This window comes from Taeniopygia guttata, chromosome W (genome assembly GCF_048771995.1).
Source record: "Taeniopygia guttata chromosome W, bTaeGut7.mat, whole genome shotgun sequence".
Lineage (NCBI taxonomy): Eukaryota > Metazoa > Chordata > Aves > Passeriformes > Estrildidae > Taeniopygia > Taeniopygia guttata.
This window is the reverse complement of record NC_133064.1, coordinates 16,295,493-16,321,058: the sequence shown is the minus strand read 5'-3', so window position 1 is coordinate 16,321,058 and position 25,566 is coordinate 16,295,493. Positions and strand designations below refer to the sequence as shown.

Here is a 25,566-nt window from a genome sequence, read left to right as displayed (position 1 = left end):
ATTCACAGAACTGATTATCAGGTACCTAGGTACCTGTTTCAGTTTTTATCTGTATAGCTTAGCAGCTTCTCCACTTCACTAAACCCCAAACAATTGCATTTAACAAACAGTTAATGCAAGATCACTTTAAATACAGGCTAAACATAAACATTTCTCAAACAATCCCCCGTGTTAAGCAGAGTTCACTTTGCATCAGCTCATATTGCTCCAGTGTAATTAAATTTAGCTTGAGTTCCAGACTAAACTGATAGGACACCCAGGAACTGCTCTCTCAGTCTCTTTTTGGTGTTACTTGACCACTTATGGCTGTCACCCATCATAATAATAAAAAGTCATATGGAATGAAGCCTTACTGTTTGTAACAGTTTCTCTATTGAAAGTGGAGAGGAACGTTTAGGAAGGTTCTCTGCAGTAGCCCAGAGTACTGAACACAGGGCTGCCTGTACTCTCCATTCTATTACAAAAAAAAAAAAAAACCTAATCCCATCGCATGACCTGCAGTAATTCAGTTTAACAAATCAGCAATTATATATATTTTGGCAAAGTAAGCTTAGGTATTGTTTGCCTCTCAGCACACTTCACAATCAGTTAATGGCTTTATGATAAAAGTAATTAAATCCATTCTGAAAAGCAGAATTTACAGCTCACTGAGCAAGTCAGGCCCATAAATGGATGCTTTAAATCACAGGGCATTTATATGCACAATCATTAAGGCAGCATTGAATATATTTGAAAGCTCAAAAACACTTTTGATAATAATTAAAACTTTTGTGTGCTGTTCTTTATACAAACAAAACTTAGGAATTCATTTCAGTCTCAAGCAGAGATCAGTCATTATCCAGGCCTGTTCTCACAATACTTTTGTGGGAAAAGGATTACAGAGGTGGAAAGAAGTTTAAGTTCTGTTTAGTAGCCGAGAATTTTTTGGAGCTCAAAGAAACTCAATTATATCAACTGGTGCTCAACACTTCTGAAAGATCAAGTAGAACAGGAAAATAGAGGACCCAGAAGGGGCTTTCATTTGGAGATTCACTGTAATTATTTGATTTTTTTCTGTTTGGAATAAAAGAAGAGATCTATTAAGAGACCAATGATTTTAACCTCATTTTTCCAATTGTGGTGCTCTTTTTATTCATTAAGCAGAACCTCAGGAAAGTTGACAAATTTTTCTCCAAGATTATATTACATAAACCCAGCTTCTTCCATAAAGAAAACTGGATCTTCAAAGACTCTCATTCCTTTTGGTGACTGTCAGTGTAGTGTGAGTCTGACCCACACAACTACCAGGTTACTCTATTAAAATCACAATATGGTCTTAAGTATGTGCTTAGACTTAACTTTGAGTTAAATTTAAGCCACTTTAAATGAGACCCTCCCCTTTCTCTTTTTAAAGGCATTTGTAAATAATGCTATCTTTCATTATGATAGTGCTAAGCAAACAGGGAAAGGGACTTCACAAACCTCCTGTTTACTTACATTCTCATTCTCCTCTAATTCACTAGTCTGTAAACATTAAAGTTTTAAAGCTATACCTCAGAACAAACACACAGTCAATCTACTCACACAATGCAAGCTCCAACACTGCAGTGAAGCATAGGAAAGAAGAACAACGTTGCTATATAGACTAAGGGAAGCCTTTCACTTTAACAAGAGGGGGTTTTGTTGGTTTGAGGTTTTTTTCCAGTTTGGAGAACAGAGCAAAAACTGTCGCTCACTAGAGAGTCCAGTCCAGTCCAGTCTCCACAGAAATAATGTCACAAATCAATCTGAAAGTACAGTTCTCCAGGCTAAGAGGAACACTTAAGAAAAGACAAACCTGCTGTTACGTGCAGTTTCCTAATAAGCTGTTATTATAAAGTTTTTGTTACATATGGAATCTGACTCATTTATAACCATGAACTGTGATAACATGAGCCCTACACAGGTTGCAGCATTTACTAGCACTATTTTCAGAAATAGTTTGATGGTAAACCCAGTAAGCAAAACTGTTTTTTAATGCTATCCACTTGTTTGTAAAAAACTTGAAAACACCACAACACCCCCGTTGGGTTTTTTTTAGTCAAAACCTGCGACAGACAAACAAAAATACATGGGACTAGGGTGCAGTGTGAATTCCAGCTGTTCAATTCAACAGCTCTCCAAGGCTATCACAAGAGCTCTTAATTCACCCACTTTTTAGCCTTCTTTTATTTCCCCAGAATGAAGACTAAAAGACTAGTGTTACACTTTTTCTCTTCCCCTCCAAAAAAATTACAAATAGGAACTCCACAAAATTACAAAAAAGAACTCTGCAGTAACACCAAGTACTTGCATTTATCACAACACAACTTCTCCCATGTGCTTATCTAGGTAGATGACATACTTAACAGATAATGTTTGTTTACATCTTACAACGCATGGATAGCCACAGCATTAAAACTAATACCATGAAGAAAACCACTAATCAATCCCCATATACACGTCTCATGTAGACTGTGTATATTTCACATCCACGGTTCTGGAATACACAAAAGAGCACTGGCTCAAGTGAAACCTTGCAATCCTAAACACTTCTTTCCAACTTGCTTCTAGCTTTCTGCACCACTCCAGCACAAATCCTTGCACACCTAACCTCTGAAAGAAAAAAAGTCCAGTCAAGAGAGGGAGGAGATAAAAGAAAAGCACATATTCTTTTTCCCCCTTCTCCCTCACCCCTCATACACACAACGAGGGCGCAGGCCAACCCTTCCCACCTTTCAACACCCCGCGTCGAGGGCTATTCTGGCGTGCAAAAGGCGGAGGTGACAGCGACACCCCCCGCCCCGGCCCCACTTCCTGGAAGCAGACCCTGTGAGCAGCCAGCAGGAGCCAGCGCCCCCCCCCCCTCCCGCGGCAGTTTCCTTCCGCCAGGAGAGGCAGCCTCCCGAGCCGCCACCGCCACTGAGGCCCACTGCGCCTGTTTGCCGCCCTCAGCGCCAGCAGCGCCCCACCACAACAAAGAGTGAAGAAGTGCGTGGAGAGGAGTCCCCGTCTCCCGCCGGGACCAGGCCGGACCTAATCAGCCCATACACCGCCGACGGGGCACTCCTTCCCACAGCGCTCGTCAAAACCATCCCAAAACAACCCCAAAACCAACCTCCTCCTCAGCAAGCAGCCCTGCCGCCCTACTCCCTCAGCGTTGCTCTCCCCTGGACGCCCGCCCTCCCCACACCCATTGGCTCCCGCTCAGACCCGCCCCCAGCAGTGGGCGGGGAGGCGGCGCATTGGTTCGGCCATTCGTCACTTGAGAAACAGTGGGCGAGGATTGGGCAACAGTTGCCAAGGCCCGACCCCAGCCGCCGATTGGCGCATTTAGCCGCCAATCGAGTGCACGCGACCCGAAAAAAAAAAAGGAAAGGAAAAAAAAAAAGAAACGAGACGAAGAGAGATGGATCTGGCTGGGTGCGGTGGTGTGCTTCGCGCGGCGAGGGCGGGGCGGTGCTTATTGATCACTCCTCGTTCCACGCGCCCATTAAGGGTGGTTGATCAAGAAAGGACAATCGGAGCGGAAGTTTGAGCTACCCGCAGGCGCGTGGCCGCACTGAGGATGAGCGCGTGCGCGCCGCTGCCTTAACGTTCCGTGCCGGGCGCAGGTGGGAGCTGCGAAAAGCAATGCGCTGTTTCCCGACAGAAATTACCTCAGGAACCGCGGCGGACCCGGCACGGTGACACCACCCTCCCACCACCCCCCCCCCCCCCCCGCTCCGTTCATCCGGACCTCCTGCCCTCAAACGGCCAATAAAGCCGTAACTAAATCGAGGTTTAAATGTTCCTTGGATGAGGGAGGGTAAAATCTCTTCCCTCAGAGTCCGGGTGTTGGGAAGGATAGATAAATATGATTGTCTAGCAGAAGAACCACAACAGTACAGCCAGGATGAATATCATGCCCCCTACTGGCTGGACAATACCCTTACCTACAGAGGGGTCCAAAAGTCAAATGAACTGTTCCATCTCACCCCTCTGAATGTATGGTTCATCCCACACCTGTAACCCTCCCCTGAAACATCAAGTGTCTGTAACCCCATTGGCCCAAGTCCAGTTCCAGCCCACCTTGAAGCCCCCCTGATAAGGGGCCTCCGAAGGGCCAGACTCCCTCTTGGATCTTCCCCTCCCCTCTTGGAACTTCCTCCCTCCTCCTGGATTCCCCCTCCTGGATTCCCTGCTCTTCCCTTTGTCTCACCCCCCCCCCCCCCCATCGCCTCAGGCCCGGCCACGTGCTGTGTCTAGCAGCTCGAGGCAGGGCCTCTCTCCATCCCGAATAAACCTTATCCTCCAAGAGCAATCAGCAGAGATCTCTCGTCTGTATCCACCCAAACCATCCCATCACCTCACATGTCTTTACATCCGGGTACGGATGGGAACCACGGTGACCCTTCAGGGGCACAATACTGCACAGTCCCCGCAGCTATGGTGAGGACCCCAGCCCTCACCAGGCCCCTTTTCCCTGATCCCATCCTGAATCTTTTGGTCGACAGCAGCCGAATATGAACCAGCATGTGCCCAGGTGGCCAAGAAAGCCAAGGGTATTTTGGCTTGTATCAGCAATAGTGTGGCCAAAAAGACGAGGGCAGTGATTGTGCCCCTGTACTGGTGGGGCTGCACCTGGAGTACTGTGTTCAGTTTTGGGCCCCTCACTCCAAGAAAGACATTAAGGTGCTGGGACATTAAGGGCAATGGAGCTTGGGAAAGGGGCTGAAAAAGTCCTGTGAGGAACGGCTGAGGAAGATGGGGGTGTTTAATCTCAAGAAGAGGAGGCTGAGGGGAGACCTCTCTCTATAACTGCCTGCAAGGAGGTTATAGCCAGGTAGGGGTTGGTCTTCCCTCCCATGTAACAAGTGACAGTGTCACTGAAATCATTGGGATAAATGAGACTCATTAACACTGTCTTTTTGATGTTGGCAAGTAAGATATTACTTTAGTCTTGGCTAAGAGGTGTGTGGAGGGCTGACAAAGTTCTGGCCTCCACACAGATGCCTATACAAAACTTTTTCACTTATTTATGCATTTTCAGCAAACAAATACATTAATATTCATTGGTTCTAAGTTACATAATTATTTTCATTAATTAGTATTCTATCCTCTATTGGTTATTGATTTCCCCCTATTCATGTTAATCTGGTCCACATTCTTTAATCCTTTTGCTATCTTTTTCTCAGGTGGGGAGTCTCCAGTTTTCCAGGCCTTAATCTCCTCTGTATCTTCTGGTGTTTTGCCAGTAGGCAGAGTCAGCACCAAAGATGCATACACAAACTTAAGGAACAAGTGTAATTTACTATAATGCAAAACTGCAAAGAATTACAAAAGGATAAGCTAAGCAATGCACATAATCATTACTACAAAACATTGGCTATAGTGATTAAGAAAGATACATCACCAGTTACCCTAATACTTAACTCCTACATCCAGGTCTGCGCAACAGCTGGGGAAGCTCCTGTCACAGCGAAGGACTGGAGAGACACTCCCAGCAACTGGGAAATCCCGCGTGGTTCATCCACCCACAGACAAGGCTTCCAACTTTGCTGTAAGAAGGCCCAGGTTTTATATTGTTGAATAAACAAGCTGACATAACTTCTACCATGGGAACATCTGGTTTCATCCTCCCCTTGGGTTTTTCCCAAAGCCTGGCCAGGGCTCAAGGATGAAACAAGGGAGTTGTCTTTGATCATACACCTCCAAACAAAGCCAAATGTCTGATTTCATGGCCTTATCTGGCTTCTAAATATGAAAAGGTAAATACATGGTTCACTAATGATACATATATCATATTGCTAATAATACTTCATTAATGAGTGGATACATATAACATTTGGTTAGATGGTTCATCCAGATGTCAACATTGGCTCAAGGCCTGTTGTTCAGGCCTTAGTACTTCATCTGGTTACTCCAACGTACTTGAAGTGCCATACATTTAAGATCCCAGATGCCCAGTATTCAAATCTTTTTGGCTTTGTTTATTGAAGCTTGTCAGGGTTAGTTTTAAAAAACTCGAGGTTTCAGTAATTTAATGATCAAAGTAACAATAAGAGTCTGTGAAGAAACTTAACTAGTGCTGGCTAAAAGTGGATGCTGCTTACAATTAATTAAAACAACTAATTAAAAATTAGTTAGGAAAGGTCTATCATTTCCAACAATTTCCTCCTTTGTAAGTGATCTTAATTACTTTTTTTAAGATTACTTCCACTTAAATCATTGAGTGTTTAGCAAGACATAAGACACTAAAATGCAATAATCACTATTAATAAAACTTTAGAAAAAAACATTTAAATTATCTAGTACCTTAACAATACTAATCAAGATTCTTAACACTAGATTTAAAAAACCCTTAATTTTCAAAAAAATTCCATTATCCAGACTAGCCAGACATCTTTTTGAGATCTTTTTCAGTTTTAGAAAAGATAGTTTTTGTTGGATCTATACATTCTATTACATCCTATTTTGCAATTTTGGAATCAAATACATAAACCAACAATTAATATCAAAACTATGATAATTATGCCAATCAGTTTTCTTGCTATTGCACTTAAATTTGGGATTCATTATGCTATTCAATTAAACACATCTTCTACTTGATCACTTGATATGGTCCTTTCCACCTTTCTCAAAGAAGTTCTTCAATTGAGGTTTTGAGGTACACCCAGTCTCTCGGTTGGTAGGGATGGGCAGTGATGTCCAGCATCATGGGTGCTGCCAGTACAATGTATCTGTGGAGAGAAGACACCACCTTCCCTAGGGATATAACATACTCTGTTAGACTGATTCACTATTTCTACTTTCCTGCTCAACTGAGATCTCCATGAGGTGTGCAAGTCCCATTTCACCCCTAACATTTTAGCTGGGCTTTGCCCTATTTCAGCAGTGATGTGTGAACCTCTGACTGATGACATTCCCACTGGCACTCCAAAGCTCAGGATAATTTCTTTCAATGACACCAGTCATTCATATGCTCAAAACTTGAGTCTTCAATATTACTACTATAGACTCTATTCCCCCATTAGTTACCTTATGTTGTTCCCCTGCAATTTTCCTCATAAGGTGTTGGGGAATTATTACCTCTTTGTTCGGTATAATCCACTATCCTTCAGGACTCTTTTCAGCATCTAACAATTTTGCCAATTTCTCATCTTCAGCCTAATAATTTGCAGCCTCCTTGTCCAAATGCCGATATTTCTCAGGTAAGACCAACAGGATGTAGAAGCAAGGGACTTCTTATAAAATAGGGAATGCTAGACTGGATAAGACGCAGATCGAGCCAATATGGTTAAAGCTACGTTCTCCGTTTATTGTCTAAAAGATGGCAGTTTATATACACTTCAATATAGTTTACAAGTTGTGAACATGCTATCATTGGTCAGTAAACATTGTTTACCTTTGCCTTAAGGTGGTCAGGCTTTTCACACTGCAGCTCTACCCTAATTCACACTCAGAAAGCTCATTACTTGGTGGTTACCTTAACATAATTTCTAACTGCGCCACAACTAGTTTCTTACTGTGTCAAGGCTTTCAGGCCCCACCAAGGCCGCTTATCAGGGGCCTAGTCTGAGGGGTAGCTCAATTCTTACTCTAAGTATAAATCATGTCCTGTCTCTCTCAGAAATGTTACAACAGGATGTCTCCACTGGCAGCCTCCTAAGGTGCTTTGTCAGCCAGGCAATTTCCAATATTCACTGGGGTCTCTCTTAATTAATGAGCATTATTGTAATCTTTTGAGGTAGCTATACCCCCTCTAACAATCTCTTTATAGTTCATGTTTCACGGGGGATCCCTGAGAGGTGTACAGCCAAATGGCTGCATGGGCATGGACCACTCCGAAAGCAAATTTTGAGACAGTCCATATATTTACAGTCTTATCCTGTGAGACCTCTAACATTATCATCAGTGCAATCACTTCTGCTTTCTGAACCGATGTTTCTGGGATTAGAGCTTTGGCTTCTATTACCTCATGCTGAGTTACCACTGCATACCCTGCTTTTCAGATTCCATTTTCACAAAGCTGCTCCTGTTCATGAAGAGTTCCCAATCAACTTCTTCCAAGGGAGTGTCCTGTAGGACATCTTGAGTATGTGTCCTAGTTTAGGGCAAATTTGGGAGAAAAACCTCTGGAAGGAGCCCCCAGAAAACAAACCCCCACGGCCCCTCCCCACCCGCCTGGTTCGGGAAAAATTTCCTCTGAGAGAAGTGGAAAAGAACCTGTTTATTTAACAAACAAAGTACTCCCAGCACCAAAGAAAAAAATTAACAACACCAGATGACCACAAAACTCTTTCACCCCTCTGAAGAGATGAACAAATCCAGAAAGTCTTTTCTGGGAGTGGTCGCCAGGGTCTGGACACTGGGGATTGCTCTCCGGCCCTGGGGACGGCTGCTGCAGATCACAAAGTGCAGGCTCTCGGTGTTACTCGGTGTTTCCCAGATCCCAGTCCGGAGCAGGTTGGATGGTATTCAGGAAAAGGAAAGGAAAAGAAACAGTCCAGAGAAAGAATTGGACTGCTTAGCTAAACTAACTAGAAAGCAAAGGCAAAAGCAGAAGCAAGCAAAGAAAAGCAAGCAAAAGCCAGCAAGCAAAGCAAAACAAGCCAGCCAGCACTAGCCTCTGCTAGACAGCAGACCATGGGGGGAGGTGAACTGGCTGATAACAAGGCAAAACAAACCTTCACTTTCAGAGTCAGTTCTGAAAGCACAACATAATATTAAACATAAACAGAACACATGATGGGGGATACAACTATCATAACGTCACCCTAGGACATTCCACCCCTTATCTCCATATCGTCAACATAATGTAAAAAGTTCATCAAGTAAAAACTTCCATCTTTCACTTACTCATACACATTTCCTTCTCTTTCACTTGCTCAAACCTTTGACACTTACACATTTCCTTCTGTCTCATGTCTGTGTGTTTTCATGTACAGGCAATGGCAGTAACATCCAGCAAACAGCGATATTTGCACATGAGTCTCACCCCACAATCAGATCTCCCTGAGGTACACATCGTGTTGTTCCATCTCTCTGCATTATCCACCATGTACAACCTGGTCCCTGAGCAAAGACAATCCCATGAATGGGTTTGCCTGTACTCGAGGCAGAATTGATCCACACTGATTTCCCTAACATACCTCTGACATGTGCCACTGGGACTTTATCTCCGTCTACTATATTCAGGGGCTCAGACTGGGCAGGACCTGCTCGATTGGTGGAACCTCGGCTGTTAACTAACCAGGTGGCCTTTGCTAAATGTTGCTCCCAATTTTTGAAAGATCCCCCACCCAATGCTTTTAATGTGGTTTTTAACAGTCCATTGTACCTCTCTGTTGGGATGGATAGATAAATATGATTGTCTAGCAGAAGAACCACAATAGTACAGCCAGGATGAATATCATGCCCCCTACTGGCTGGACAATACCCTTACCTACAGAGGGGTCCAAAAGTCAAATGGACTGTTCCATCTCACCCCTCTGAATGTATGGTTCATCCCACACCTGTAACCCTCCCCTGAAACATCAAGTGTCTGTAACCCCATTGGCCCAAGTCCAGTTCCAGCCCACCTTGAAGCCCCCCTGATAAGGGGCCTTCGAAGGGCCAGACTCCCTCTTGGATCTTCCCCTCCCCTCTTGGAAATTCCTCCTGGAGTCCCTGCTGCCCCCTTTTTCTCTCCCCTCCCCCATCACCTCAGGCCCAGCCACGTGCAGGGCCTTTCTGCATCCTGAATAAACCTCATCCCCCAAGAGCAACCAACAGAGATCTCGCATATATTCACCCCAAATCCGTCCGTGGAACACCCCAATCGAACGTCTTTACAGACTGGCGCCCAACTTCGGATACGAATCCACGGTGACCTGCAACCACACCCGTCTGGCTGCCTTTCCAGCTCTTTTACCTTTGGGACACCCTCCATGGACAGTAACTAAATAACCAGGTGTTTCCTCCCCATCGGTGTCGTGAGCATGGCATTTCGTTGCTAGGCAGCGTCGAAGCCGGAGCTCTTTAAAGATTGCCGAGGCAATCCTCGAGCACCGCGACTCATTACCAAGTAGCGAGTTTTCGGAGCCCTTGGAGGATTTCTGCCCGGTACATCTCCGAGCACAGGCGACCACTGCGGATCAGCGGCGACCTGAGGCTCTGTGAGGAGACTTGCCGTGGCACGCTGCCACGTGCAGAGAGCAAAAAGCGAGCACTGCTGTGCACTGCCCGCGCTGAAGCTCTGAGGGGGGTCTAGAGCTCCCGAGCACCGGAAGCCGTCCCTGAGTGACGTCCGACCCCGGAGCTCTGAGCAGACCCCCGCGGAGAGTCCTAAGCACCGACTGGAGTGTACGTCGGAACCTGACAGAGGACCCCACTTCTGTGACACCGAGGTGAGCCACACTGGTTTAAAAATGGGACAATCCCACTCTGCATCTGATCGAGATCTCTATAAGCAACTTAACCACCTTTTACGTAGTCATAACAGTACCTTGTCTAAGAAAGAGTTAAAAAACCTTCTAGAATGGATCGATCTTAATTTTCCGAATGCCGATCGTTCAGCTGTGTTTTGTAGAGACTTTTGGGACTCAGTTGGAAATAGACGTTTTAATGATATCTCACGGCACGATCCCAAGGCTTGCGAACTACTTCCGGCGTATAGAACCTTAGCAGATTTGTGTGCTTCTCAGAAGCCGCCGATAGCTGCCAAATCCCCCCCTGCCGCAGCACCGCAGTCCCTGCCGCACCGCCCGAAAACCCCCCGCCCTGGCGACAACGACGTACATGCCGCGGCTCCCGAGCGGGTGGCCCCCACCCCCGCGGCCGTCCCCCCCCTTCCCTGCTGCGGCCACGCCCTCCCCCCCGCGCAGTCCAGACCCCGCCCTTGCTTCCACCTCTTCCCCCCCGAGCCGCTCCGCGGCCCCCACCCCCGCGGCCGTCCCACCCCTCCCCGCCGGGCCATGCCCTCCCCCCCCCCAGCGGCGCCTGTCCCGGCTATGGTGGCTACTATGGCCGACCTTCTGCAGAGTCAAACAACGGCTTTTTTGCAGGCTCAAAGTCAAACAACGGCCTTTTTGCAGGCGCAAAGTCAAGCCACAGCCACCATTCTGCAAGCGTTGCACGCTTTCGCCGCCGCGGCCGCCCTGCCCCTGCCTGACCCCCCCCAGCCGCGGGAAGCCATTTCGGGACCCAGCGCCGCGCCCCTGGCTGGCCCCCTCCCTCCTGGACCCGCGGCCGGCCCCCCCGGTGGCTGCAAACCCGACATCCCCACGCCCCCCCACTGCAGCGCCACAGCCCAGGGTTCTGGCTGAACAACCCCGGCCGCTCCCGCCGCCACCACTTCCGGGTTCCTTGCCTCTACCACCATATCCCTCCGCATCACTCCCTCCACCGGATCTACATTCTACAGCTGCACCCAAAGCTACAGCTACAAAGTATCCTTCCGCAGACGCCGGCTATTCACAGATGCTGCTGCTGAAAAGCTCCACCCCTCCAAGTCTTCTGCCTCAGCTAACAGCAGCTCCTGCTTCCCGCACAAGCAGCACGCCACTACAGCTTGGCACAGAAACCACGCAGCGAGAGGGGGAAGGAAATAATATGACAGCAGCTTTGACAAATAAAGGACAGACAGAGAACTATTTTACCCCTGCAAACCCTAACCCTCCTATCCCAATTTCACCAAATTCTCAGCAAAGTGGTGACATTCTCCAACTGACACAGTGGCATGGAGCCAGACATGATAGTCACAAAGAGGACAGTCTGAACCCCCGAGCCATGCCAGTGCTATTCAGCCAGCAAACAGCTGTCCCATCTCAGGATGTGAAAGAAGTCCTAAAAGCGTTCAAGGACAGTGTTATCTCCTTTTCCTACTTTAAACCACTATTAAAACATACCATAGAAAGAATACACCAAACTCTAAAACGCATTTTGAATCGTCAGAAAGTGGGAGTAGAGCAGACTGCACCTCAAACGAAATTGAAAAAGGCTCTATATGTTCACAATTTTCTAAGTAGCTCTGCAGGAGAGCCTTGCCCCCCCATTTATAGACACTTCCTGAACACCAAAAAAGTAAAAATAAAGGGGCACCCCCCAGCTTTACTCAAAATCTTAGATTCAGGACACATACAAGGTCCACACAGTCTTCTAACATGGGGGAAAGGTTTTGCTTGTGTCTCTACAGGTGGAGAACTCAAGTTGGTCCCAGCAAAGAATGTGAAGCCCTACCATGCACTGAAATCCGCTGGCGCCCCCACACCAGACAGTACATCTGCAAGTACAAGCCAAGAAGCCAGCACCCAGACATTAACTGCTCTGCATCATCAAGAGAAAATGACCTGCCAGAAACAGCTTGAGAGAAAAATGGACTTTTATCATTTATATGCATGCATGTTGCTTTTGTTCTTCTGTTTCACTTTTTGCATTGAAGTTTTACCTATAATTCAACCAAAGACAAATGCCTGGGTAGCTTCAGCCAAGCCTGCAAGCTCTAAGACCACCTATATATCTAACACAAACCCTAACAAACCTTTTTCAACCCGTTTAATTATAAGACCATTCCCCAAAAATTCTGATAATGCCACCCCCACTATAATCAGTGATTTGATAACAATTAACCCATCTCAGCTACACAGTTTATTTAATGGTTTGAGCCTTGCACCTTAGCTAAAGGAAATCTGTAAAATAAGCTTGACTGTTCCAGTAGTAATAAGTATAGTTTTAGTAGCAATACCCTGTACACCTCCAAGTGTGCAGAAAATAGTTGTTAAGTCAATATTTACTATTTCAAATGGTTCCGTGAAAACAGGGGAGATGTTGGGAAGGATAGATAAATATGATTGTCTAGCAGAAGAACCACAACAGTACAGCCAGGATGAATATTATGCCCCCTACTGGCTGGAAAATAACCTTACCTACAGAGGGGTCCAAAAGTCAAATGGACTGTTCCATCTCACCCCTCTGAATGTATGGTTCATCCCACACCTGTAACCCTCCCCTGAAACATCAAGTGTCTGTAACCCCATTGGCCCAAGTCCAGTTCCAGCCCACCTAGAAGCCCCCCTGATAAGGGGCCTCCAAAGGGCCAGACTCCCTCTTGGATCTTCCCCTCCCCTCCTGGAACATCCTCCTCCTGGAGTCCCTGCTGCCCCCTTTTTCTCTCCCCTCCCCCATCACCTCAGGCCCAGCCACGTGCTGCGTAGCAGCACGAGGCAGGGCCTCTCTCCATCCTGAATAAACCTCATCCTCCAAGAGCAACCAACAGAGATCTCTCGTCTGTATCCACCCAAACCGTCTGTGGAACCCCATCAAACGTCTTTACACCTCTCCACTTTGCCTGCAGCTGGTGCATGGTAGGGGATGTGGTGCACCCACTCAATGCCATGTTCCCTAGCCCAGGTGTTGATAAGGCTGTTCTTGAAATGAATCCCATTCTCTGACTCAATCCTCTCAGGGGTACCATGCCTCCAAAGGACCTGCCTTTCAAGGCCCAGGATGGTGTTACGGGCTGTAGCATGAGACACAGGGTAGGTTTCCAACCATCCAGTGGTGGCTTCTACCATTGTGAGTACATAGCGCGTGCCTTGGCGTATCTGGGGCAGTGTGATGTAATCAATCTGCCAGGCCTCCCCATACTTGTACTTGGACCACCGCCCACCATACCATAGGGGCTTCACTCACTTGGCCTGTTTGATGGTAGCACATGTCTCACAGTCATGGATCACCTGAGAAATACTGTCCATGGTTAGATCCACCCCTCGGTCTCGTGCCCACTTATAGATGGCATCTCTACCCTGATGGCCTGAGGCATCATGGGCCCATCGTGCTAGGAACAACCCTCCCTTTTGTTCCCTGTCGAGGTCTATCTTTGATACCCCTATCTTCGCAGCCTGATCTACCTGCTGATTGTTTTGCTGCTCTTCATTAGCTCTACTTCTGGGGACATGGGCATCTACGTGGCGAACCTTCACAGGTAGCGTCTCTACCCGGGTAGCGATATCTTTCCACTCTTCAGCAGCCCAAATTGGTTTTCCTCTATGCTGCCAGTTAGCCTCTTTCCACCTCTCTAGCCACCCCCATAGAGCATTGGCTACCATCCATGAATCAGTGTAGAGGTAGAGCTTTGGCCACTTCTCCCTTTCTGCAATGTCTAGGGCCAGCTGAACGGCTTTGAGTTCAGCAAGCTGGCTTGATCCACCTTCTCCTTCAGTGGCCTCTGCAACCCCTCATGTGGGAATCCATACAGCTGCTTTCCACTGCCGATTCATCCATACGATGCGACAGGAATCATCAGTGAAAAGAGCGTAGCATGTTTCCTCTGCTGGCAGTTGGTTGTACGGTGGAGCTTCTTCAGACCTTGTCACTGGTTCTTCTTCTTCATCTGTGACACCAAAACTTTCACCTTCTGGCCAATTTGTAATTACTTCCAAAATCCCAGGGCGATTCAATTTACCAATATGGGCATGCTGCGTGATGAGAGCAATCCACTTGCTCCATGTAGCACAGGTGGCATGGTGGGTGGAGGGCACCTTTCCTCTGAACATCCACCCCAGCACCGGTCGTCGGGGTGCCAGGAGGAGTTGTGCTTCTGTGCCAATCACCTCTGAGGCGGCCTGGACTCCCTTGTAGGCGGCCAAGATTTCCTTCTCTGTTGGGGTGTAGTTGGCTTCAGACCCTCTGTAACTTCGGCTCCAGAATCCCAGTGGTCGGCCCCGAGTCTCATCAGGCACCTTCTGCCAAAGGCTCCAGGACAGACCATGGTTCCCGGCTGCAGAGTAGAGCACGTTCTTCACATCTGGTCCTGTCCTGACTGGGCCAAGAGCTACTGCATGAGCAATTTCCTGCTTTATCTGGGCGAAAGCTTGCTGCTGCTCAGGGCCCCAGTGGAAATCATTCTTCTTGCGGGTGACCAAGTAGAGAGGACTCACAATCTGACTGTAATCAGGAATATGCATTCTCCAGAAACCAATGGTGCCTAAGAAAGCTTGTGTCTCCTTCGTGTTGTTTGGTGGGGTTATAGCTGTGATCTTGTTGATGACATCTGTAGGAATCTGACGCCATCCATCTTGCCACTTCACTCCCAAGAACTGGATCTCTCGAGCAGGTCCCTTCACTTTACTCTTCTTGATGGCGAAACCAGCTTCCAGGAGGATTCGGATGATTTTCTCTCCTTTCTCGAACACTTCTGCTGCTGTGTTCCCCCACACAATGATATCATCAATATACTGTAGATGTTCTGGAGCCTCACCCTTTTCTAGTGCAGTCTGGATCAGCCCATGGCAGATGGTAGGACTGTGCTTCCACCCCTGGGGCAGTCGGTTCCAGGTATACTGCACTCCCCTCCATGTAAAGGCAAACTGAGGCCTGCATTCTGCTGCCAGAGGAATGGAGAAAAATGCATTGGCAATATCAATAGTGGTGTACAACTTCGCTGCCTTGGACTCCAGCTCGCACTGGAGTTCCAGCATGTCTGGCACAGCGGCGCTCAGTGGTGGAGTCACTTCATTCAATGCACGGTAGTCCACAGTCAATCTCCATTCTCCTTCAGATTTACGCACAGGCCAAATGGGGCTGTTGAGGGGTGAGTGGGTTTTGCTGACCACCCCTTGGCTCTCCAGCTCTCGGATCATCTTATGAATGGGAACCACAGCATCTCGAGTTGTCCTGTACTGTCGACGATGCACTGTTGAAGTGGCAATTGGTACCTTTTGTTCTTCTCCCTTCAAAAGTCCTACTGTAGTTGGATTCTCAGACAGTCCAGGCAAGGTGTTCAATTGCTGGATGGCCTCTGTCGCTACAGCTGCTATCCCAAATGCCCACCTGAGTCCCTTTGGGTCTTTAAAATACCCCCTTCGAAGGTAATCTATGCCCAAAATACATGGGGCCTCTGGGCCAGTCACAATAGGGTGTTTCTTCCACTCATTTCCTGTCAGACTTACATCAGCTTCCACCAAGGTGAAGTCCTGTGATCCCCCTGTCACACCGGCAATAGAGACAGATTCTGCCCCTACGTGTCTCGATGGAATTAACGTGCATTGTGCACCAGTATCGACCAAAGCCTTATATCTTTGTGGTTCCGATGTGCCAGGCCAGCGAATCCACACAGTCCAGAAAACACGGTTTTCCCTCGCCTCTACCTGGCTAGAGGCAGGGCCCCTCTAAGCCTGGTTATCCTTCTTGCCTTGGGTGTATGTCTTAGAGGTTCCTTCAAGGGGATCAGACATGTCATCATCATCATCATGCCTGGCAGTTTGGCTACGGGCAACTGGAACTGCTCTCCTTTTGGTGGCACTTCTTCTCTGAGTCTTACCTTCCTTCAATTCATGCACCCGTTGTGCCAGAGCAGCAGTAGATTTTCTGTCCCATTTCCTCATGTTTTCTCCGCAATCGCGCAGGAAGAACCACAGCTCAGCTCTTGGGGTGTACCTTCTCTCACCATCTGAGGAACGTCTACGTTGGATACCAGAACCTCTGATCTGTACTGCTGAGATTTGGAGAAGGTCCTCCTTAATCTCCTCCCTGAGTCTCTTATGATTCTCCTCTATCTTGTCTTCTAATTTCTGCAGACATGTTTCCACTGCTGCAATTCTGGCATGGGTTGGGCCATGTACAGCATCTGCATATGCTCGGAGTTTCCTTGCCATTTCGAGCACGGTCTCATCCCTCTCATCCCGCTTCATTATTGCTAAAGCAGAAGCGTATTCATGTGGCCCAAGCCGTACAAGTTTTTGCCACATCACAGATGTACATGGTACCAAATCTGGATTCCTAGTTGTTATTTCATCTGAGAAGATAATCTCTGCCACTGCCATTTCTCTCAAACATTGGATCCCTTGTTCTATAGTCTTCCACTGGGTCTGCTGCATATAAAGATCATCTGCACACAGGTATCTTTGTGCTACACTTTCCAGAACCCATGCCCAGAGGCTGTGAGGGTTAGCCCCCCTCATCATTCCTTGATCAATGACAGGATCATGTGACAGGGATCCCAAATGTCTTGCCTCAGTACCATCCAGAATTGTAGCCTCTCCTGCAGCATCCCAAAGACGGACCAACCAACTAATTACAGACTCATCAGGTCATTGAGTGTAATCCTTCCTTAGGCCACGAAGGTCCTTTAGGGAAAAGGACTCAGTATTGGCCTCTGATCTTGTACCAGTTGCTTTGACTTCTGATTTTATGGCAGCAGGCATTGAGGGTCCTTCTCCTGCATTATCATCATCATCGTCATCATCCACTGGTCAATCGGGCTTTTCTGTGTGCTTCCCACTTCTTGTGCTAGTAGCAACAGCCATTGGTTGAGGCTTGGCTGCTGAGTCTGGTTTAGCTGCTGGCTTTGAGCCGGGGGTGTTGGCTGCAGCCTGAGTGACTGGGATAGCTGCTGATTTATCTCCCTGCCCCCCTTCCTCTGTCTGCTGCCCTACAGTATCTAGCAGGGTGCGATAAACATATTCCAGGGCCCAGCTCACTGCAATGATCCTTTTCTCCTTAGAGTTATCATGGCACTTCTCTTTCAGGTACTTCGCCACCTCAGCTGGATTCTGAATTCGTTCACATGGAAAGTCCCAGGCTATAGGGTCAGAAAATTCCTTTAAGATTTGGCCCATATCCTCCCATTTCCCACACCACTCAGGACTTCTCACACCTGGGTCTACTCCTGGGTCAGAGGCCTCCTCAGCCCCTTGAGAAATCTCAGCCCTCATTCTAAAGAGACTGCAGACTGTATAGAGAAAGCTTACCAGATTAAACACCAGGAAGATGGTCTCTTTAACAGTCAGGGGAAACGGAACGTTCTCTATTAGGGAGGTAACAAATTCAGAGGAGAAGAAGGAAAGCAAAGGCTGAAAAGCCTCATCCCCTACTTCCCCTCTAACAAATTGGCTGCACAACCATAACCATGAACCATACATTCCAGGAACAGACCTCAGCACCTTTATAAACCCCCTGGAAGCCATTACACCCAAGCACAGCCCGATGGATATTCTGGTCAGTGCCCGTCTACTGCAAAACCTACGTATTAGGGACAATACTGGAGCTATTCCTGGATAAAAAAATAAACCTAAGACCATAGGGGGATTATGATCTTAAAAAACCCTAGGGACCAGAGACACATGCAGGCCTTCACCCCAAGAGACACTATGAATTCAAACAACATAACCAATAACTGCTCCATACCAACACAAAGTAATTGGAACAAAAATATGACTACAATAGCGTTTTTTCCACTCTCTCGAGCCACGAGTTGGGTGCCAAAATATTTGTCCTAGTTTAGGGCAAATTTGGGAGAAAAACCTCTGGAAGGAGCCCCCAGAAAACAAACCCCCACGGCCCCTCCCCACCCACGTGGTTCAGGAAAAAATTTTCTCTGAAAGAAGTGGAAAAGAACCTGTTTATTCAATGAACAAAGCACTCCCCCAGCACCAGAAAAATTAACAACACCAGATGACCACAAAACTCTTTCACCACTCTGAAGACATAAACAAATCCAGGAAGTCTTTCCTGGGAGTGGTCGCCCGGGTCTGGACGCTGGGGATTGCTCTCCAGCATTGGGGATGGCTGCTGCAGATCACAAAATGCAGGATCTCGGTGCTCCTCAGTGTTTCCCAGGTCCCAGTCTGGAGCAGGTTGGATGGTATTCAGGAAGAGGAAAGGAAAATAAACAGTCCAGGGAAAGAATTGGACTGCTTAGTTATACTAACTAGGAAGCAAAGGCAAAAGCAGAAGCAAGCAAAGCAAGCAAGCCAAGCAAACAAGCAAGCAAAAGCAAGCCGGCCAGCACTAGCCTTTTCTAGACAGCAGACCGTGGGGGGAGGTGAACCGGCTGATAACAAGGCAAAACAAACCTTCACTTTCTGAGTCAGTTCTGAAAGCACAGAACATAATATTAAACATAAACAGAACACACGACTGGAGATACAAACACCATAACGTCACCCTAGGACAGACCTTCTGTAACTTCGTCTCCAGAATCCCAATGGTCGGCCTCGAGTCTCACCAGCCACCTTCTGCCAAAGGCTCCAGGACAAACCATTGTTCCCGGCTGCAGAGTAGAGCACATTCTTGACCTCTGGTCCTGTCCTGACTGGGCCAAGGGCTACAGCATGAGCGATCTCCTGCTTGATCTGGGTGAAGGCTTGTTGCTGATCAGGGCCCCAGTGGAAATCATTCTTCTTGTGGGTAACCAGGTAAAGAGGGCTCACAATCTGGCTATACTCGGGAATGTGCATTCTCTAAAAACTTATGCCGCCTAGCAATGCTTGTGTTTCCTTTTTGCTGGTTGGTGGGGACATAGCTGTGATCTTGTTGATGACCTCAGTGGGAATTTGGCGTCGTCCGTCTTGCCATTTCACTCCCAGGAACTGGATCTCTCAGGCAGGTAGGTTGATTTTGGTCTTCTTGATGGCGAAGCCAGATTCTAGCAATATCTGGATGATCCTCTCACCTCTCTCAAACACTGCTGCCATTGTGCTCCCCCACACAATGGTATAATTGATGCATTGAAGGTGTTCTGGAGCCTCACCCTTTTCTAGTGCAGTCTGGATCAGCCCATGGCAGATGGTAGGACTGTGCTTCCACCCCTGGGGCAGTCGGTTCCAGGTGTACTGCACGCCCCTCCAGGTGAAAGCAAACTGAGGCCTGCATTCTGCTGCCAGATGAATGGAGAAAAATGCATTGGCAATATCAATAGTGGCATACCACTTCGCTGCCTTGGACTCCAGCTCGTACTGGAGTTCCAGCATATCCGGTACAGCAGCGCTCAGTGGTGGAGTCATTTAATTTAAGCCACAATAGTCTACAGTCAATTTCCATTCATTGTCAGATTTGCGCACAGGCCAGATGGGGCTGTTGAAGGGTGAGTGGGTTTTGCTGACCACCCCTTGGCTCTCTAGCTCATGAATCATTCTGTGGATGGGGATCACGGCATCTCGATCTGTCTGATACTGCTGGCGGCAAACTCAGGGTCCTCATAAAACAGGAAAGCTGGACAGGACAGAACCCACGTCAAACCAATATGATTAATGCAACGTTCTCCATTTATTTGAGAGAAGATGGCAGTTTATATACACATCTACATAGTTTACAGTTTACAAAAGCAATCTCATTGGCAAGCTAACGTTGTTTTTCTTTGTCTTAAGGTGGTCAGGCTTTTCACACTGAAGCTCTATTCTAATTCACACTCAGATAGCTCATTACTTTGTAGGTACCTTAACATAATTTCTAACTGCGGCACAACTAATTTCTTACTGCGTCAGTCTCCTAGGCCCCACCAAGACTGCTTATCAGGGGCCTAGTCTGAGGGGTAGCTCAATTCTCACTCCAGACATAAATCATGCCCTCTCTCTCTCAGAAATTCTGCAACACGGCGGTGCACTGTCGAGGTTGCAATTGGCACACATTTCTCTTCCACCCTTAGGAGTCCTACTGCAGACGGGTTTTCTGACAGTCCAGGCACGGTGTTTAATTGCTTAATGTCCTCTGCCTCTACAGTAGCTATTGCAAAAGCCCACCTGAGTCCCTTTGGGTCTTTGTAATAGCCGTTCTGGAGGAAGTCTATGCCTAGAATACACGGAGCGTCTGGGCCAGTCACTATAGGATGTTTTTTCCACTCCTTCTCAGTCAGGCTCACCTCAGCTTCCACCAGGGTCAATTGTTGCGATCCCCCTGTCACACCAGCAATGGAAACAGTCTCTGCCCCCACATGTCCCAATGGTATCAGAGTACACTGTGCACCAGTATCAACTAAAGCATCATATTTTTGTGGCTCTGATGTGCTAGACCATCAGATCCACACTGTCCAGAAGATCCGGTTTTCCCATGCTTTTTCCTGGCTAGAGACAGGGCCCCTCTAACACTGGGTATTATTCCTTTCCTGGACATACATACTACAGGTCCCTTCAAGGAGATCTGACAGATCATACCCAAAAGCTTGGTCATGGGAGGTTGAGGCTACCTTCACCTTGGTGGAACTCCCCCGGTTAAAGTTTCCCTCCTTGAGTTGACGCACCTGTGCTGCCGGGACAGAAGTGGGTTTCCTGTCCCACCTCCCCATGTCTTCCCCATGGTCACACAGGAAGAACCTCAGATTAGCCCTTGGGGTGTACCCTCTCTCTCTAGCTGTGGAATGTTGGGCTGTGACTTTGGGGCCTGTGACTTGCACGGGTGCCACATTAACCTTCCTCATCTCCTCCCTCATCTCTTCTTTGAACTCCTTAATCACAGCTGAGATATGAGCCTGCATTGGGCCATTAATCATACTCTCATAACTCCTAAGTTTGTTGGCAACAGAACCCACTATCTCTTGGTTAGTGTCAGCATCAATTGTTGCAATGAAAGTGTACTGAGATGGCCCAAGATTTTCTAGACTCCACAGCATTTGCCCTGTGCACCTGACCTTGTCGGGGTCATTATTATGCTGTCCATCCCTCCCAAAGAGTACCTCCAATACTGCCACTTCCCTCAGCTGATGGATCCCTTCCTCAAGGGTCTTCCAGCGCACTCTATGATGGTGCTCCTGCATTCTCTCCCTGTGGACAAACCTCTCTCTGACACTCATTAAAAGCCTCTCCCAGAGAGAAAGGGACCCTGGCTCCCTTGCAAAAATCTGATTCATACCTGAGTCCTGGGTCAAGGGTCCCAAGTTCCTTGCCTCACCACCGTCCAGCTGCACGCCTGTACCCATAAGGTCCCAGACCCAGAGTAACCAGGTAGTATAAGCCTCACGCCCTCGTCACACAATGTCTTTATGCAGATTACGGAGACTTTTGTACATCAGGGACTCAGTGATGATTGCGACCTCTGGCTCCCCTGTGGGTTGTGAGGTTCCTCCATTCCTATCCCTATCTGGGCGCTCTGCTTTCATCTTAGACCTCCTTGTTTCTACCGGGGCAACTGCTGCTGGCTGTGACTGCCTTTGTGGTTCAGCTGGAAACTGGACAGTTGTAACATCTGTGGGTTCTACAGCTGTACTATTACACTGTCCCTCTTCAAGGCAAAGGGCGGGTTTCTCACCAGCTGGGGAAACGCACTCCTTCAGCATCTCTCGTATCTCCTTAACTAGAACTCTCACCCAATCTGGGTGGTTCATTTCTGAGGCAGGCTGTGGGGCAGGGTCAGGCTCTGCAGCAGCACCCCTAGTCTCTGGTGTAGGTGTCAGGGTAGTTATCCAGGTTAATCTTCCCTTATCTCTGAGTGCTAAATATAACAGGCTTAACAGGCATATCAACAACACCACCCATTGTATGATATCATTAGCACTTAGAGAGGATCTTAACCCTTCGAAAACTGGTGGAACAGACCCAAAAAGATGGTTAAAAGGTTGGGAGAACGTTTCCCCCAGTGTCATTTCCTCACAGTAGGTACCATTATTAAAGTAATCCCAAAAACATACAGTTAGCGTGTGATAGCTCTGAATCCATGTACCTGCCTTCCAGAGGAAATTAAAGATCCATGAATTCGTCACCTTGTTAACCCATAAGCCAAACTGGATAACAGACATAGTAGCCTTAGTTATAGGACCCATGTTTAGATAAGGGCCTGCAAATGGGAGAAATACAGCTGCGACTACATGTCATCCAAACCAGGGTCAACTAGACCACATGGTGGTACTTAAAGATGTTTATATATCAGCACACACAACAAAAAAAATTAAATTACTTAAGAACTGTTAATCCTTTTTTCCTCTCAATGCCCTTGAGCCCCATGTTGGGTGCCAAAATCTGTCTTAGCTTCAAAAGACCGGAGTCTGTGAAGGAAGGCAAGAACCTCCTGTGAAATGGAAAAGGTAAAGCCCCTCCCTCTGAATTACCACAATTTCAAAATTAAAAGTCTCTCAGACAAAGATATGGGAATGGGAATAACAGTTCTTTACTAGGAGAAAAACTAAATAAAAAAAATAATAATTAAAAAAATGTAATTCGTACAAACAAAACTAGTGATGGAGTCAGAAACCTGACACCCTGAGGAGTCAGGGTGTTGGTAGTAGTCCAGTTAAAATGGTGGCTATTCCTCCTGGAGTGGCAGATGAAATGCTACTGAAATGGTGATCTCTAGAAGGGTGTAGTTTTCTCTGAAGGTCTGGTAGTAGTTGGGCCTGGTTTTCCCCTGGGAATCCAGCAGAGAAGAGAGCTGTTCTCTGGGAATCCAGTGAAGGGGCTGCCCAGTGTCCCAAAAAGTGCTGATTTTATGCAGGTAAGAATGCTTGGCTCCTCCCTCTGGGTGGAGCATCTCACAATGGGATGATGTAACTTTACCGGTCATGCAGTGAGTCATTCAATAGTCTATTAACAGAAGATATCTCCCCGAAGGGAGACATTGTTCTTGGAAGAGATAAGAAAACTGCCCAACCTCCAACAGATGGCAATAGAATACATGCTTATCTTACAAGCCAGGACAGAGCAGTTACAAACAACCATTACATTCAAAAATGGAGAGGTTACTCTGGAGGTAAATTATCAAAAGAACATAGAGGTGTTGCGTTTAATATTAACAGCCATTGAAAATAAGGAAGAAATGAGTGAAGAGATATTAAGTCAAGTATTTCCTGGGGTACGGGCCTCTGATGTACCACGGAGGGTGAAAAATGCCTCCCCCATAGTAATTAGTCTTGAGGAAGAGACACAACCAGTAAGAATTAAGCAGTATCCCCTGGAAAAAAAGAGGACAGGGAAGGAATCAACCCAATAATTGAAAATTTCCTGCAGTTAGGGTTATTGAAGGGACACCAATCTGATTTCAATCCTCCCATTTTACCCGTTCGGAAACTCGATGTGTCATATCAGATAGTATGGGATTTGAAGGCTGTCAATAAGATAACAGAAGACTTATACCCTGTGGTAGCCAATCCATATACTTTACTAACTTGTTTAACACCTGAGTTAACCTAGTTTACCCTTTTAGATCTGAAAGATGCCTTCTTTTGCCTCCCTATATGTCGGAACTCAAAATGTCCCTCAGACATTTTCAGAGGTTCCAGGCCTTGGTCAAAAGCATTTTAGACCCTGGCAAGCAGCTGAAAACAGCTGTGATCTTGAGTTTGAACCATGGAATGAATTACCAACTTTGAAGGTGGAACAAGCGGTCACAGAGAGTTAGATGGTATAGTAAAAGTAGTCACAAATCAGAGGGAAAATTTTTTTAGTATTGTACAGGGGGGTTTTAACACCTGTACAGGGGGGGTTTTACTTTGTACATGGGGGTCAGGAGTTCTAAGATGGAGTAAAGTGGGCCTGATCCTGTTTTTCCTCCTTCTTCTTCCTTACCTCCATGTTCTTGGTGATGTTGGCATTTTTCTATTGGTTTAGGCTGGGGACACACTGTTCAACGTAGATGATAGATATTGGCACATTATTGTAAATATAGTACACATAATTTCTGGTATATAATGTTTGTACCATCCCACTGAGGGGCAGAGCCCTGCACACTGCCCTGCAGGACAGAGCTGCGGCAGGGCAGCAGAACATGTTATAGATAAGCAAGAATAAACAACCTTGAAAACAGCACAGACGAACTATGGCTTCTTCTTTGGCAACGGGGCAGAAAGACAGAGACTTTCTACAATCTCGGAATCACCAATACCCACAGATTCCGACAAATGGCGTCCCTGCGCGGGCTTCAGCAAGAAGAACAAGAAGAAACACCAAACAACCTCCAACCTTCATCAGCAGAGAAAAACAAAAAAATAAAGAAAGGAAGAAGAACAGAGCACAAATGCTCTCGGCAAATTCCAAGAAGAGAGGGAGTGGAAAGCTCAAGATAAGAACCTGACCTTCACCAAGACAGCTCGTCTCGAGGACAGCCAGGAGGAGGAAAACCAGAAGCGCGCCTGGGATTTCTCGCCTGTGAGCTGCTGGACGATGAACAGTGCCATCTCCGGACTGACCTCGTGCTGACTCAGCTTTTGGTGAGAATGGTTGAAATTAAGAACATGGGGAAGGGATGCTCCCAAGGACAGACAAAAATTTTTTTTCAGCCCTACAGGGCAAGACTTTTACCCATCTGGTAGAGATAGCCCCAAATGAGATAAAAGCTTTGTTATTGTGGGTGCAGTATAATCACCCGCACACAGATGCACACCTTTTGTTTGAGTTAAATTTTTGGCAAGGGATCAATAAGCAACTGTATTACCGAGCCACAGAAAAAAAAAAAAAAAAGAGAAAAAAAAAAAGATAAGACTGCCGCAAAATCTTTGCCTTCAGCAAGGACAATAAGAGACTTTCACAACGCGGCATTTAAGACTAAACAGCTAAGGCTCCTATGGGGGCACAAGGAGGAAGATGGCCCAGCCAGCAGCTTGGGGCAATTTTCCTCACCAGGGGAAACAGGATTGTCTCCCGAGGAGGATCAGGGGGATGGTGTCTCATCATGTCCTGTGTCTCCGGGTTCACACTGTTCCTCAAGACTCCCTCAAATCTCAATTTCTAAGCTCCTCAGCTGCAGAAAATCCCCAGACAGTGAGACAAGCTAGGTACAGACGCAGCCCTCGGTGGGGGAAGGGACTGGCCATTGCCCGAGTCCGAACCCACGGTGGGGGGGCAGCGGCGCCGGCGGCTCCTGGGGGGAGGATGCAGGCGTGAATGTAGAGGGGAGGGAAAAGTGAGA

General features: G+C 47.2%; 1 protein-coding gene and 1 long non-coding RNA gene across 5 annotated transcripts in view; both read right to left on the bottom strand.

The window, feature by feature from the left end:
• The window catches only part of LOC116806871 (mothers against decapentaplegic homolog 2), a 129,747-nt gene extending 126,524 nt beyond the window's left edge, over positions 1-3,223 (bottom strand). For 3 of the 4 annotated variants that reach the window (XM_032744668.3, XM_072922986.1, XM_032744671.3), the window contains exon 1: positions 3,116-3,223. The gene's annotated coding sequence lies outside the window, so the exon portion shown is untranslated. The remainder of the gene's footprint in view (positions 1-3,115) is intronic. The other variant, XM_032744669.3, reaches the window with a different exon arrangement.
• Positions 3,224-8,192: 4,969 nt separating this feature from the next.
• LOC140682149 (uncharacterized) lies at positions 8,193-13,593 on the bottom strand. Its single transcript, XR_012053412.1, has 2 exons — positions 13,294-13,593; positions 8,193-9,319 (listed from the first exon to the last, which is right to left on the bottom strand). It is a non-coding gene; the product is annotated as an uncharacterized lncRNA (long non-coding RNA).
• Positions 13,594-25,566: the final 11,973 nt, after the last annotated feature.